Below are 16,399 nucleotides of genomic sequence, written 5' to 3' on the forward strand. Positions count from 1 at the left end.
AAACAAATGTAACTCCTTTAAGTAAACAATATTGTTTATTGTTTTAGAAAATTGTTTTAAGAGTTATAAAAATTGTTTTGCAAAAGCTTGTTTTGAGAATAATGAAAATTGTTTTTATTATTACAAAAAATTCCATATTTATTCACGAGCTTTAAAATATTAAAATGAGATGCTAATATCATTACATTGTTTCTTTTTAAATTTTCAATTTTAACGTTAAAAGCCTGGTAAAATTAATTAATTAAAAAATAATTAAAATCCTTAAAATCCTACTTAACTTTAAGCTTTTTAGACATTATCAAAAGTCCGGTTTAAAAAAAGTAAGAAAAAGAAACTGTATTTCTTATTATCTCAAAAATTACATAATCTACAAAAACTTAGATAAAACACAACATAAAGACAAAGTAAGTAACAATGATAGTCATTTAGTTGTCCTCCAGCTTCTTATCCTTGGGGTTCTTGTCCTTGTGCCTGTTGTCCTCGGGCTCGTCGTCGGGCTGTTATCCTCAGGTTGTTAATAGAGGCTTATGAACCATCAATTGGATCATTGACAACGTCTTGTTTCTTTTAGGAAACATTTGACTTTCTGTCTTCTAGCTGGTTTCTGAATCAGAAAAACATCACATCGATTGGCTTCGGAAACAATGACAGCAGGAATTTTGATCGTGACGTCATAGAATAAACACAAAATCTTCAATCAATCTTTTGTTTATTGTCGTACTTATAAACAACAAAACTTTTAAAGTTTCATGCAGTAGCAAGGTGTCAGGTGTGCTTAAAACTGTGGTTATCAAACGACAATTTGCTTCAAACAACGTTAAAAAGATACAAACGCAACAATTTATTTAACAAGCGACGACTGCTAAATTCAAGGGGAGTTTATTTTTGATTTCTTTCAAAGGGAAAATTTTAACACAACTTTATACTTGAACTTGAAACGAGTAATAAAATGTGGCAAGAAACTTGCCATTTTACGACTAAGAAAGATGAAAACTCATTCAAACACATTTTTAAACTTCAATAACATTCTGATTTATAGCAAATACAATCTATACTTTAGAACAATCAATCAGCAGATCAAAACAATAAACTAGTAGTAGTAAACACATAGGAAAATTAGTCTATAATTATCAGCTAAAACTTCGACGTTATTAAGAAGAAAAATTCTGCTGTTGTAATTCTAAATTTTAATGCGGTTCTTACTTTACATCTCTATGCTTAGAAAAATATAATAACTGCGCTCTCTTGGCAACTTATAAAATGCAATTTTGCACTAAAATACTGCGTCCCCTGACGACTTATGCAAATTGCAACATCTTCAAAGAACATTGTGCACTAGAGTAAAAAGACTGTGCTTTTTATAATCGAAAAACTGCGCCCCTATGCGACTTATGTTAGTTGCAACTTATATTATACCCTTAGCTAAAAAGATTAAGCTTTTTAGGATCGAAATACTGCGCACCCATGCGACTTATGTTAGTTGCAACATATATTGTGCACTAAGAAGAAGAAATATTATGCTCATTAGCAAATAAAATAAGCACCTAAGCACTAAAAAAGCATATATAAAACTATACATAGAAATCACCGCAAAAATTATATAGTACTTCCAGCAAAAAATCCTTGACATCAAGCTTCACTTTTAACAAAACTAAATAAACCACTACCACACACTTGTATTATAATTGTAGACTTGCTGTTTCAAAGTAGAAAGTATACACACAATTTTTCTTACTATTATCATAGTGAAATGTCGCAAAGTAAAGTATTATCGCAAATTATACTGTCAAAATTTTAAACTCGTTAAAAAGTTGTTTAGTAATAAACTAAAGTTTTTTTTTCGCTGCGTTTTTTAATTGATAAGGCACCTAATTCCTAAATATCAGAAGATTCCTAAAATACAGGCCACACATGGTTTCCAATGTCTCGATACAGAGATGTTAAAGGGGTAATAGGATTATTATAGTATATTAATACAACAATCAAAACAACACTTATATTTATTTACATAAACTAAACAACACAAAGATACAATTACATCACTCTATACGAGAACTAAAGTTAAACACACAAGAAAATATTAGTTCTTAAATCTAACGTGTTTAAAATGCATTTTAACTTAAAGCACACTTGCCGAAACTGCTACTGCTACTGCACTGTAATTGCAAGTCAAATTCCGTTTTATAAGCACTAAAACAAATGTAACTCCTTTAAGTAAACAATATTGTTTATTGTTTTAGAAAATTGTTTTAAGAGTTATAAAAATTGTTTTGCAAAAGCTTGTTTTGAGAATAATGAAAATTGTTTTTATTATTACAAAAAATTCCATATTTATTCACGAGCTTTAAAATATTAAAATGAGATGCTAATATCATTACAAGGTGAAAAAGAATACCTTAATAGCTTACGCTATCAAGAATAATTATTATATACTACATTTCAGATGAATCATAAACAAATACTTGTTGAATTTTTTTTTTCAAATATAAATACCAAATTCTCATTAGCTACAAAAATTACTAATTTCATTAAGTTATGTTAATTTTAAAGCTATGGCTAAAATTTTCTTAATTTAGTAAAGTATAAATAAAATTCTCATTCTCATAGCCACTATTTAATTTATAATCTAATAAAATAGCTTTGTATGAATTAAATGTTAATTAAAGATTAATCGTACTTATGAAAGGATTCTATCAACTATTTTTTATTATACAATTTCAACTACCATAACCTTACGATTTTTAATGGGATCAGAAGATTAAACTAGGCTAAATATTTTTATCCAAGTATAGTCTTGAGCAATTTGTAGAATAGTTTACTGAACGACAAAAATAAAATACCAAAAGTGTTTGGTCCTAGGACCTGGTGCACGAAAAAACGTTTCTGTTATCGAGTCGTACACTACAAATAGAATATAATTAAGGACCTTTCCAAATAAATACATTTAATAAGAAAGAAATAGTTCCCTGGTTTTATTGGTCATCATCGTGCTTACACAAACGTAAAAAAAGGATATACCTATTAATGTTTCATTCACAAATTTTACCTACTGCTTATGGTATGTTTGTATGCAAACATTTTAATTGTCTAAATTGACACGTCTAAAAACATTATTAATTTTTAGTTTTGTTTTTTTAACAACCGGCTTCTAAAATGTTTGACAAAGTTAGATATCAAAGTGACAACTTGGTTTTAACAAAACTTAAGTAAATTTTGATATTTTTACAAAATTTCTCAACTTTTTTCTACTAAGCTTAAGTAGTTGCAACTGTAAATTTGTTTCAGTTTTCAACCAAATAATGTCTGTTATTATTTAAATAAACGAAAATAAAATGGTAAATTAGTTTTATAAATAAATAAGCTAGTTTTAAATTGTGATATACAAATTTTGGTTAGTGTTACTATCAAAATTTTCTAGTTTGTACATGAATTGTTTTACTGTAATAAAGATAAAATAAAATTTCAAAATAAATATTCTATTTAAAAATGGTTATGATTTAAAAATGAACAAAAACTAAATATTTAGCCGCTAATAAAATAGTTAAAAAAAAGTAAATACTAAAATGCAATAATATTCAAGTCGCATAAGATCAAAGCTAAATGAACACTTGATTGTTTATATCATCACAACAGTTGCTACTTTTGATAAGCAAATGCAGATACGCTGCATTTGATAATCACTTGGTTTATATACTATAAATTTTGAAGTTGCAACAAGCATTGTTGGTTCAGTGGTAGAATTCTCGGCTGCCACGCGGGAGGCCCGGGTTCGATTCCCGGACAATGCACTTTTGCTTATTTGATTGAATATTGTCTTAATTTAGTTTGTTTTATTTTTTCTTATCACACCCGAGAGACTGAATTATTTAAAAAAGATTTTTTTTAATTTCTTTTCAACAAAAAAAAGGAAAATTTTATAAATTACTTTTTTAAATTTTTTAACGAGTTTACCCTAAAAACTTAAAATTTATTATTTTGGTTTTTTATTAAAGATAACGAGTTGTTTTATACAACAATAATAACCAGCTTAACAGTTTTGTTTATTTTTCATTACTTACTGCTTAACTTTTCAAACTATAAACCAGAGAACAAGTTATAAATGTATGCTTTTTGAGCTCGTACTTTAAACACAGCCAAAAAAGTGCAAATTTGTCTAAATTATTGTCCTTCATACTAAAGCTAAATCTAAATTACTAGTTATTTAATATATAAACCAGAGTCTCTGTAGTCTATTAAGTTTTTAAATGACTTTTTATTTGGTTTAGAAATTGTTGAAAGTCATGATTTTAGTTTTTCTTCCTGATCTTATTATATCACCTCTAATTGTAAACTATGCCATAAATACTTTTCTATGATAACTTTATATAAACTAAAATGTGATCCAAGTTTAAGTGTTTTTGAATCTAAATAAATCACAGTTTCACTGTTTTTTATTTTCTTTTAACAACTAAAACTTAGTCCGGCTTTTTTGAAATAATTTTTATTAAAGTTTCAACTGTGTTGTACATGATTAATAAAATCATGTTTTGTTTAATGCATTTGAATAACTTGCTTGGTGTGTTTATTAACTTTGTACTAATTCGTATTAGTTTTTATATATTTTAACTAAACATGTTTAAAACTAAACTTCTTAACACTTATTTAAAGGAACAAGTTTTTCTTAAGAATAAGTTACACTTTCTACACAAACTTTTTACTTAATCAAAAAGTTCGAACTTAAGCGGCAGAATTTTTACATTTAAAATTAAGTATCAAGGTTATTTGTTATTCTTAGCATTGCCTTTTTGTTTTTGTAATCATAAAACAATGATAGATCAATCGGCTTTTGTTGGTTACCATTAATATATAAATGGTGCAAGTTTCAATATTAACGACAGAACTAACTTAAAAGTATAACAATTATTTCAATAAAGTCTTCTAGATATTTGTTTTTTGAAAATAAAAGATGACAACAATTAAATGAATTATTTTTAAAATACTGCCTTTAAATACTTCATTAATAATTTTTAACAGTAATGTAAGTTTTATCACTAAAAAATTATTTCGTTAAAGAAAAAACTAATATAAAATAAGGAGTTTGCGTGTTTTAAAAAAATAAAAATAAACTACCATTTATTATTGTGTTTAAATATTTGATGTTTTGTATATTTATCTAGAAATTTAGTTGTTAACAAACTATTTAAATTATAACATGTTTTTTTAGTAAAATACTTCTTTATAAAATGATATTTCAAGAAATAGTTAAATTTGTTGATTTTAAAAATTAAAATGTAAAATAAAACATTATTTATATTAATCACGAAAAACATAAAGTCCTTCGAGCCGGAGTCGAACCAGCGACCTATGGATTTCTAACAACTTGCTACAGTCCACCGCTCTACCAACTGAGCTATCGAAGGTGCAGGAGTACTGCACAAATTTGTGTTTATAAACGTTAGTGTTTGAAGCACTTGTGCACTTAACAATTGATTTTGTTTATTTAGTACATCAACACGGCATATTTTAACATAAGTATGCTTTTAAAGTTGAAAATTTTTTGATTGCTTTTATCAACTCACTAGTATGGCCTTATGCGCTTCTACTGTTAAGTTAATATATGCGTACCAATTGAAGTCTTTAAAGCTTAAAAATTTCTAAATACCAATTTACAAACAATATTTTGGAAGTAGACATTTATAATAATTTTTAATGCGTACCAACTGAGCTACCGAAGGTTGTTATAGTAACCATGATTGTTTTTTCTATATACTTAAATAATAACTGCATACCTTTACAATTTTTTTTAAAGAAGCTTGTAAACACCGAGAATAATATAAAATTAAATTAGCTTGTTTACATGTGGTTTAAATTGTAATTGTAACCTATCATAGTTCTTAAATCTAAGTTTTTGCACAATTTTATTTGTAAACAGATAAATATGTTTTATATGCTTTTATAACTAAACAAAAATTAAATAAAAAATTTAAAATTGTAAAATAAACATTTTATAGATACATTCTAAACTTATGTAAAACAAGTATTACTTTTAATTTAGATTAAAAACATCAAATTTAATAAAAGCTACCATAAAATGTAGGAAATAGTGTTTACAATAAAATTGAAATTGTTTACACTTTTGAAATTTTTTTATAAAAAATGAACTAATAAATGTTTATAAGTTAATAAATAAATGTTGCAGTGTTAAAATTTACATAAATTACAATTAACAAGTCATATTTTTAAACGGTTTAAAAAAATTTAAATTTAAATAAAACAGTAACTGATTTTATAAACGAAAAGTAATTAAGACTTATTTTCGTAATAAACAAATACAAACAAAACTATATAAATGTATTAAAGTATTAGTAAATAAATTTACACTAAACTTTCAAAGTATAATACGACTTTTTGGAATTAATTTCAAAGAAAAATACGGAGATGGCTTTGAACCCACGCGTGCAGATCACAAACTGTTATGACGTAAATACAGAGTAGTTTTTTTTTTAAGAATTCCACACAATGAAAACTAGAAATTTTAAAATACAATTTAAATTATAAACATACCCTAAAGAGTTAGTATGTCACAAACTGCATATGTCACAACAGTTTTGTGACGTAATAATGGAAACGTTAATTAATGCATTATAAACGCTACGAATCGCTTGTAATCACATGGGGGTCTGGCTCAGATTGTAGAGCGCTCGCTTAGCATGCGAGAGGTACCAGAACTATGCCCGGCTCCTACACATTTAAATAATGGTTACAATATATACTTTTATCTTATTTGATTTTCTTTTAACAATTTAGCTAAAATAAATGAGAGCACAACACTCTTTATTATTTTACTTGTTTATTTTTTTTGTTTAATATGTAAAAAATACTAATCATTAGTAATAAAACAAGACCTTACTTTTAATACACAGCTTATTGCAGATCTTATTAGAAAAAAATCAGCTCATTGTTTTAATTATACATAATTTTTAAGAACTTATATTTGTCTGAACAAGTTTAATAAAGTTTTTAATAACTTATGATTACTTAATTCATTTTTAATTTTGCAAAGTCAAACATGATTTAGTTAATAAAAAATTATTTAGTAAAATTAAATATGATTTAAGATATTCAAAGTGTAATAAAAACCGAAAGGTTTTTTCGTACACTAGGTCCTTTGATTAAATATTTTTGAGTGCTTTTTTAGCCGTTCAATAAACTATATAGTAAAATCAAACATGACTTAATTTAGTCCAGCATGATTTAGTAAAACTAAACGGATTTAATAGAGTCATACATGATTTAGTAAATTTATACATGACTTAGTTTAAAAAAATTCTGATTTAGTTGATTAAAACATATTTTAGTTAGGTCAAACATAATTTAGTAAATCAAACAAGATTAAGTAAAGTATAAGTCATACAAAGGTTAGTGAAATCAAACATGATTTCGTAAAATAAAACTTGATTTAGTAAAATTTAACCTGATTTAGTTAAGTCAAATTTGATTTGATAAATTCAAACATGATTTAATAAAATTTAACCTGATTTAGTAAAGTCAAAAACTTTAGTAAAGTGAAAAATTATTTTTTAAAGTCTGACACGATTAAGTAAAGTCATACATTATTTAGTTTAAAACATTTGTTAGATTCTGATTTAGATAATTGAAATATTTTCTAGTATAGTTAAACACAGTTTAGTAAAGTCGAACAAAATTTGTTCCTTTTCTACTTATGTTTTTATAATAAACAAATTGTCTGAAAATAATTTAGTTTATGTAAAGCAAATACTTTTCATGGGTGAATTGAAATAGCGAAAATGTTGATGTAATTCAGTATTTGAATTTGTATGATGTATATAAACGTTACAAAATATTTTGACCACAAGCCTCGATAGCTCAGTCGGGAGAGCGTCAGACTGAAGATCTGAAGGTCCCTAGTTCAATCCCGGGTCGAGGCATGCCTTTACCTACTTAAAATGTACTTATCTTTTGTTCATGTTTAAATCACTTTACCTTATATAGTGATTTATTTAACATAGTTGTTTTGTTTCTTAACGTATATATTTTTTCAACGTTATGTAGTTGTGCTTTTTTATGATTTATGTTACAATGGTTGTGCTTTATGCATTACAATCCCCAAGGTCTGAGTTAGGAGAATACTTTTACTAATTAAATATAAATAAATGCTAAATCTATGGAGTTGTAAACTTTTTAATACTATATATCTTATTTAAGTTAGAGTCCAGAACACCTTAGTAACAACTATCTTAAAAACTAAGTATGTATAAGTATCAGAGTGATTAGTTATTATGTACTGTTATATATAATACAAGTAAAAACTGTGCTAACAAAGTTTATTCTAAGAAAAGCAATCAAATAAACTCACTAAAGAAGCAACTGAACAACATAAGAGTAACAAGAAAACAATAATACTCTCTGGCGCTAGTGTGTGGCAAGAATATAGGCAAAAAATAACAAAAATATTTTTTTGTAGCATAAGTTACTTAAGTAAGTTTTAGTTATTCGAAATTACATTTGTTTATTTTATCAAGTTAAGTTTTACTAAGTTTGAAATATGTTCACCATTAACTGTAAGTTTTAAGAGACTGAAATAAAATTTAAAAGTTGTTGAGTTAGAATTTTAAATGTTTAAGCGACTTTAAAAGTAGAAAAAGCTTAAATATTATAAAACTTTTTCTAAATGTAGTTTGAACAGATAAAAAAAAAGCTTTATGATAATCTTTTCGAATAATCACTCAGTTTATAAACAGAAAGGTTGTAATTATTTAATTAAAAGTAAGAGGGACTTAACATTTATTTTCTTGAAAAGTATAAAGTAAAGTGTATAAGTATTTATACAAATAAACTGCAATGCGCTTTAGTAAGACTTTAAAACATATATGTATACATATAATGTTAGGAATGATTTTTATAATTTTTTAAACGAAAAATTTTGTCAAAACTTTTTATAAGTTTATGTTTCAATAATTTACAAAACTAAACTAAGTTAAGTTAACAACATATAATAAATAACTTACTGTTTATAAAAAAGAACATTTTGATTGTTATGAGTACTTAAAAAATTTTAAAACTTAACATACAAATAGTTTGAAATATAAAGATATAGCACAAAAGTTTCAAGTAATAAAGCTCACAGAAGTTTAAGTTACATAAACGTGCTTTAATTGACACGTCATAACGCTTACAAATACATATATTAATGCAAAATATTTCTTTTCGCCATATTCTTACATGGTCTAGTGGTTAGGATTCCTGGCTTTCACCTAGGCGGCCCGGGTTCGATTCCCGGTGTAGGAACTTTTTATTTGAATAGAAAATTAGAAGTTAGTTTTTAAGTTGTGTAACAAATTTCGTTTATAAACTACACAAATCTATGAACAACTTTTTGTACTTAAAATACATGAAATTAAATAAATTAAGAAATTAATAAGTTGGATTAAACGTTAGCTTTAATCACAGTTTAAATAAAATAGGTTCTTTAAAAAAATTCTATTTATGTTTTACATATAAACATCATAAAATAAACTTAATTAAACTAATTAGTAAGTAAGCATTCTTGAAAAAAATATATAGTGCTAAAGAAGTGTTATGTTAGATACTTTAGATGTTTAAGTTCTTATAAAGTTAAATTATAATTCAATAAACCTAAAACGTATAAAAAAGAGTGATTGTTTTTATTTAGTATTGTAAACTACATTAACGTTACTACCTTTTAAAATGTTATTCATTTATTGTTGTAAAATAAAAAAATTCGAAAAATTATTTCAAATATAGTGTTTAAATAACTGAAACTAAATAAAAGTTAACTTTTTTTTGTTAAATATTGATTTTTTAGTGAAAGGAAAAAGTTTTAAAGTGTTTTAGTAAGAGTTTGTCGTAAAGGTTTAAAAACTATTGCAAAAGGATTATTCAGCTACAAAAAAATAAGTCGAATTCAATCAGTTGTTAACAGTTTTGCTTTAGGCAACGCTGACAAACTGTTTATAATTTGTTCTGTATTAATATGGATGTGAGGGGATATAGCTCAGTGGTAGAGCAATCGTCTGCAGATTGATAGGCCCTTGGTTCAAATCCGAGTGTCCCCTCTTCTTCAATTATAACAAAATAGTATTTTTGATGTCGAATAATTAAGCTTGTAACTAATAGTTTTGCCTCATTCTTAATATTTTTTATGATGTTGACTAATTTTGCTTGATGCTTAATAGTTTTGGTTGTTAATTAACAATTTATGCTTTACGTAAGAAAACTTTGCTTGATGTTGAACAGTTAGGCGGGTGTGTCTATACGACTATAAAGTAGTAATATATTAATCAACAGCCGTACAACATTTGCACTAGGCTTACAGAATAGCCTCTAGACTGTAATATTAAGATCTTTTAAAGTGTTTGTATTTTAACATATTTAATAATTTTTTTCGATTAACTATTCATTTCTTCTAGTATTTAAACTTTTATGTTATGCTTTTAATACTCCGAGTATGTTATAGTATGTACTCCGAAGTTATCTAAAACTATTAAAGATAATTAAGATATTACAAAAATAAAATAAAAGGCCTTTCTGATTGCTTAACTAGTCAAAAAAAAAACGTGAACAAGGTTTTGATTTATTTTCAAAAAATAGGTGTTAAAAAATAAAACTGAAACCAATTGCTTTAGTGTATGCAACTTTAGTAATATTGTAATAGTAGTGCTACAATGGTTAACTCAAAGGTTACAAAAAGTGTTGTAATATCAGTAATTTATATTAGCTTACAAGAATAATTTAAAAAGTATTTTCTACTGTTGCAACTTTAGGTTCATTAACTACGTCAGAAAGTTTGAATAGTTACGTCACAACGCAGTGCCAAAGTGACCCTCTGTGCCAAAGTGACGCTCCGTGTCATTTTGTCGCTGTGCCAAAGTGACCCTCCGTGTCATTTTTTCGCCGTGCCAAAGTGACGCACCGTGCCAGAGTGACGCACCGTGTCATTTTGTCGCCGTGCCAAAGTGACCCTCTGTGCCAAAGTGACGCACCGTGCCAGAGTGACACACCGTGTCATTTTGTCGCTGTGCCAAAGTGACGCACCGTGTCATTTTGTCGCCGTGCCAAAGTGACCCTCCGTGTCGAAGTGACGCACCGTGACAAAGCAGAAGTGTTACTGTTACAATTATTAATTTCTTTATACTACCATTGTATTAGGTTATCTGACTTAACACTGTTTTTGTTTAAAAAAAAAAATCTGCGTGAAAAATATGTTATATAGCGATAAAACTGCTCTTTTATGGCTAATACATAACTTATAAAACACTTACAAGAATATTAAAATATTATACAACCTTAAATTGTATTATACTACCAAAAGGCCTAAAAGCTTATCTAATGTTTTTTATTCTTAAATATAGAAAAATAACAAAACATTTAAAAAAAATTCAATATGGCGTATGAGTAAAAAATCTTTATAACTGATTTAAAAATCTAATATTAATTCAGTTGTTTTGGAAATTTTTTGGAAACCAATTTACTAGCTTAACTATTTTATTTCTAAGTTAGTTTTCTTTTCACATAGTTTTTCTTAAACTGATTTTATACACTGATTACAAAATTGGGTTATAGATCTGTTGATTAAAATTTCATGCAGTTTTTTAAGTTGTATATAAAATTTACTTTAAGTATAAGTAAAAGGTAAAGTAAATGCATCTAGAAATTTTTTCAAAACAAAACATAACTTATAATTTATATTGGTTTCCTTCTTAGAGAGATTTTTTTTAATTTAGATTTTTAGCTGTTTTTAAACTTGTAAAGTTTTAAAGTTAATCTAAATAAATTAAAAAAATTTCAGTTCAATTAAAGGTCAGTTATAGTAGAGAACTTTTATTTTCTCATTTCAGAACATACTATTAACCATTTTATATTGTGTTACACTGAGTTGCACAGTAGTGTGACTTTATACTTACTTTAGAAGTAGTTTTTTGTACTTTGATTACTTTGTTAAACAGTTGGTATAGAAAAGCGTTTTTGAATCACTTATTTTTTACATTGCATGCAAAGATTTTAGCATTTTTAAATTGAAGTAAAGGCTTATTCTAAAACTTGCACACTAATGCACAGAGTTAGGGTTTTATATTAAGATAATATTTAGCTATCAAAAAAATATAATCATAGAAAATTTTTTGTGTTAGTAAAACCTGTTGAAAAACTCAAACTTATGAATTGTTATATCTGTCACCAAAATCAGTTAACTGATGCAGAAAATGAACAAATTTATTTTTTTTGTACTACCGTTGTAATATTAGAAATATATTTGGAATTTAAGAATGCTTACAAAAATGTATTTTTGACATTACTGCTTAAATGCCTATCAAAGCCTAAGTGAAATGCTTTTAAATTTATGCTTTAAGAAACTCTATCGTATTATATTAAATAATTGTGTGGGTTTGAAAAGTACAATGTTATTTTTCTGTGATAAAGATAGTAATTAAAACTAACTTATTTAAAGTTTATACTTTCAAAAACGTTTTTTTTCTTGAATTAAATTCAAACTAAGTAATTAGTAAATTGCTTTAGTTTTTAAAATTATATTTCTTGTTGAGTTTATATTATATAAAATATTTATTTAAGCACCACTTATTTAAAACTCCTCTAAATACTTCTGAAGTTTCTCATGGATATGACTTATGAGCAGACTTATGCTGTTTATATTTGTCAAGATTAAAGTTGACTATTTTGATAACCTTAATTTTTTTTTCCTCAAGTAACCTGTTTTTTACTTTTCAGTTTAATTTAAGGTTTAAATTTATCTATCCAGCAAATAGTATAAAATATTTACAGCTTTAAGTATTTATAACTTATTATGTTTGCTAGATATATAAATACAACTAATATTTATAAATGTTTATATATTTTATTATTCTTAATGCTGTTTAAATGCACTTCAAAAACTCTAAAAAAACATGACGTTTATGCTTAATAGACATAACATTTCAATCAACTTCTGCATATTTGCAAATTTTAAGTAAACTTGAGATTTTATTTCTATTAATTCAATAAAAGTAAATGTAAAGCTTAATAACTTGTAAAAATAAGCATACCAATTGTTCATCAAACATTGTTATTTAAACTTCATGCAACTATAAAAACTTTATTTGTTCGAAGTAATAGAGAAACAAGTAATTAAAACAACAAAACAAAACAAAAAATGTTAAGGAATTAATGTGTTTTCCTCAGAGACGTAGTCGCGCAGTGTTGATCACGACGTAACAATCGAAACTTCCAGCTTTATAAACTAAAAATTTGCAAGTATTTATGTGTGGCCGGTTAGCTCAGTTGGTTAGAGCGTCGTGCTAATAACGCGAATGTCGCGGGTTCGATCCCCGTACTGGCCACATCTCATCCTCGTTAGTATAGTGGTGAGTATTCCCGCCTGTCACGCGGGCGACCGGGGTTCGATTCCCCGACGAGGAGCTTTTTTATTTTGCTAAAACTTTAGTTGATATTAATGATGACGTAACTGTCATAGTTATTGTGTAAGTAAATAAATTAACACTATGTAAGCTAAATAGACGTTTATAAAACGAACAAATTTAATAAAAACCGTTTTGAACTTCAACCAATGTAATTTTTCTTATTAACTATTCTAGAATAAAACTGTTATAGTTTACTCAGCAGTGGTTAAAAAGTTTGTTTATAACTTGACAAAGGTTTTTATGATAATTAGTTTGAATTGTTGTAACAAATAAACCCATTTGTTTTTATAAATACGTAAATAAACTTAACTTTTATAAACTCAGAAAGCTAAATATTATTTCTATAAAATAAATCAAGTTTATTTTCTTATTAAATTAATAGTTACGTGTTATAAGCATATAGTAAACTTTGTTATTTTTTAAAACTGTAGCAAAGATATACATGTATAAATGTAAGATGTATGAAATAACTTAACTATAAGTAATTTTATTATTTACAGGTTTAGAAAATATAAATATCATTCCTATGTAATTAAATTTATCTCAATTAGTCTATGTTTGCTTTGCATATATATTAAATGCTTCAATTATTACGTCACGAATAGTCAATTTGAAATTATAAACCGTGCCGTGCCAATATCCACAAGCGTCTGTGTAGCGCAATGGATAGCGCGGTGGTCTTCTAATTCAGAGGTTCCGGGTTCGAGTCCCGGCGGAGATGTGTTAAGGTAGCATTGCCGAGCGGTCTATGGCGCTGGATTAAGGCTCCAGTCTCTTCGGAGGCGTGGGTCCGAATCCTACTGTTGCCATCTCTTTTATTAACTTTTATCCAATGTTTTACAGTAAATTTGGTTTAATCATCATGATGTTATATGCTTAGACATAAATAAACTTTAAAGAAATGTATATTTAATATTTTCGTTGTTTAATACTTAGTTAACCCGAAAATTATGCTTATTTAAAACATAACTACGGACGATAAGCTGATTTTAGCTTGTTAAAGAAAGACCTTACCTAGTAAAATTAGAAAACAGATTAAAAAACGAATCGGGGAACACATTCTTATATAGAAATAAAATTTTCTTAAACATAAAACGAGCATAACAAATTTAATATTTTGTTCATTAATCAAAAACTAAATATATTACTAATTAAATAAAGTTAAGTAAAATATAACTAAATAATATTCTACGAAAATATTAAAAAAACATTTATTAAAAATTTATTTTTAATTTATTTTTTTATGCTATGTAGGAACTTTATGTTTGAATAGAAAATTAGAAAATGGTTTTTGAACGGTGTAACTTATTTCGTTTATAAACTACACAATTCTCTGAACACTTTTAAATAATTGATCGTACTTAAAATACATGAAATTAAATACAATAACAATTTAGAAAGCTGGATTAAACATTAGCTTTAAACACGTTTAAATCTAAAAATGTTCTTGAAAAAGTCTATTTACGTTTAATATATATACAACACAAAACAAACTTTATTAATTAGTAAGTAAGCATTAACAGAAAAAAAAGAAATAGTGTTTAAAGTAGTGTTCGATAGTTTAGTTGTTTAAGTCATTAGAAAAATAAGTTATAAATCAATAAACCTGAAACCTATACAAAAGAGTGAGTAATGTTTTTTTTAGTTTTATAAACTACTTTAAATTTACTAATTTTAAAAAATAATATTTATTAATTGTTGTAAAATCAAAAAATTCAAAAAAGTATTTTGATATAGTGTTTAAAAAACCGAAACATAAGAAAGAACCTTTTTTTTTGTTAAATTTTAATTTTTAGTGTAAGGAAAAATGTTTAAAGTGTTTTAGTAAGAACTTATCTTAATGGTTTAGAAATGTTGTAATAAGATTATACAATTACAAAAGTCGCGTTCAATCATTTGTTGATATTTTTGCTTTAGGCAACGCTGATAAACTGTTTATAATATGCTTTGTTTCATTACATATGTACGGAAATATAGCTCAGTGGTAGAGCAATTAACTGCAGATCGATAGGCGCTTTGGTTCAAATCCGAGTGTCCCCTTTTTTGTTAACATAGTTAAATAATATAAAAATTAAACAGTTTTCTTGATTTCGACCAATAATGCTTGATGTTTAGTAATTTTGTTTGATATTTATAAAGTTTCTTAAACCATAACAATTTTGCTTGGTGTTTATTAATTATGATTGATGATGATCAATTTTGCTTAATGCTGAATAATTTTGCTTGGTGCTCAATGCTTTTGCTTGATTCTTTATAATTTTGGTTGATAATTAACTATTTATGACGTAAGAAATTTTTGCTAGACGTTAAAAAATTGGGTTGGTGTGTCAAAAAAGCGTCACTTTTTAAAGGTTTTTTTTTGCACAATGTGTCACTTTAGCACGAATGAAAACTTTTGCAAGGCGTAACTTTTGCATGACGTTTCACTTTTGCTCGTCTTCACTTTGCACGTATACCTTACACTGACTTTAACCTCTTGCAAGAGTGATGCATTGTGCGAAAATGACGCTTTGTGCAAAATGACTCTCGTGCAAAAGCGATACTATGTCTAATATATATATAATAAAACAAATGTTTATATACTGCTTCGTTTAACTACCAGGTATCGGTGAGCATGAGTTGACCTTTTCAAATAACAACAAGACAGTAAATAATATTTAGACAATAGCTGTAAATTTGATCCGAACATATTGATGCGTAAAAACATAAACAAAAGAATTTTGATACTAAGTGTTCAAATTTAATGAAAAATGCACAGTTGGGTAAGTTTAATATAAGTATTAATTACTGAAAATGAAAGTTTTTTTAACTTAATGTAATAAAAAATTTTAAATAGAAAAAGTTTAAGGGAAAGGAAAAAAAAAAACTTTATTACTGAAGATGGATACAACTTAACACTTATAGCTGTAGTATTACTTGTCGAATGTAATTGAATTTGTTCTAATTATGACCTGTTGTAGTTTTAT

At 26.3% G+C, this 16,399-nt stretch overlaps 6 non-coding genes across 6 annotated transcripts; 5 read left to right on the forward strand and 1 right to left on the reverse strand.

Moving 5' to 3' along the window:
• Nucleotides 1–5,313: 5,313 nt before the first annotated feature.
• On the reverse strand, nucleotides 5,314–5,399 carry Trnay-gua (transfer RNA tyrosine (anticodon GUA)). Its single transcript is given in 2 exon segments — nucleotides 5,314–5,349; nucleotides 5,363–5,399. It is a non-coding gene; the product is annotated as a tRNA-Tyr (tRNA).
• A 2,456-nt stretch (nucleotides 5,400–7,855) lies between these two features.
• Nucleotides 7,856–7,928, forward strand: Trnaf-gaa (transfer RNA phenylalanine (anticodon GAA)). Its single transcript has one exon. It is a non-coding gene; the product is annotated as a tRNA-Phe (tRNA).
• A 1,288-nt stretch (nucleotides 7,929–9,216) lies between these two features.
• Trnae-uuc (transfer RNA glutamic acid (anticodon UUC)) lies at nucleotides 9,217–9,288 on the forward strand. Its single transcript has one exon. It is a non-coding gene; the product is annotated as a tRNA-Glu (tRNA).
• A 716-nt stretch (nucleotides 9,289–10,004) lies between these two features.
• Nucleotides 10,005–10,076, forward strand: Trnac-gca (transfer RNA cysteine (anticodon GCA)). Its single transcript has one exon. It is a non-coding gene; the product is annotated as a tRNA-Cys (tRNA).
• A 3,202-nt stretch (nucleotides 10,077–13,278) lies between these two features.
• Nucleotides 13,279–13,352, forward strand: Trnai-aau (transfer RNA isoleucine (anticodon AAU)). The gene has a single exon. It is a non-coding gene; the product is annotated as a tRNA-Ile (tRNA).
• A 7-nt stretch (nucleotides 13,353–13,359) lies between these two features.
• Trnad-guc (transfer RNA aspartic acid (anticodon GUC)) lies at nucleotides 13,360–13,431 on the forward strand. Its single transcript has one exon. It is a non-coding gene; the product is annotated as a tRNA-Asp (tRNA).
• Nucleotides 13,432–16,399: the final 2,968 nt, after the last annotated feature.

The sequence above is a fragment of the Thalia democratica genome, chromosome 2, assembly GCF_965202585.1.
Source record: "Thalia democratica chromosome 2, ktThaDemo2.hap1.1, whole genome shotgun sequence".
Classification (NCBI taxonomy): Eukaryota; Metazoa; Chordata; class Thaliacea; order Salpida; family Salpidae; genus Thalia; species Thalia democratica.